Below are 273 nucleotides of genomic sequence, written 5' to 3'. Positions count from 1 at the left end.
GCAATGCACATACAAAACACCACCAGCTCAGGTGTATAGGCAGCTCAGGTGTATAGGCAGCTCAGGTGTACAGGCAGTTCAGGTGTATAGGCAGCTCAGGTGTATAGGCAGCTCAGGTGTATAGGCAGCTCAGGTGTATAGGCAGCTCAGGTGCATAGGCAGCTCAGGTGTATAGGCAGCTCGGAGTGAAGTTTCGTTCTGTCTTTTGTAGGTGTTTCTGTTTTTCTAAACCCTAAACCCTAAACCCTAAACCCTCGAGAGTAAGGTTTATGC

This window comes from Eimeria mitis, genomic scaffold (assembly GCF_000499745.2).
Source record: "Eimeria mitis Houghton genomic scaffold, Emh_scaff2015, whole genome shotgun sequence".
Lineage (NCBI taxonomy): Eukaryota > Apicomplexa > Conoidasida > Eucoccidiorida > Eimeriidae > Eimeria > Eimeria mitis.
The sequence above is the reverse complement of the archived record's forward strand: the minus strand, read 5'-3'. Positions refer to the sequence as shown.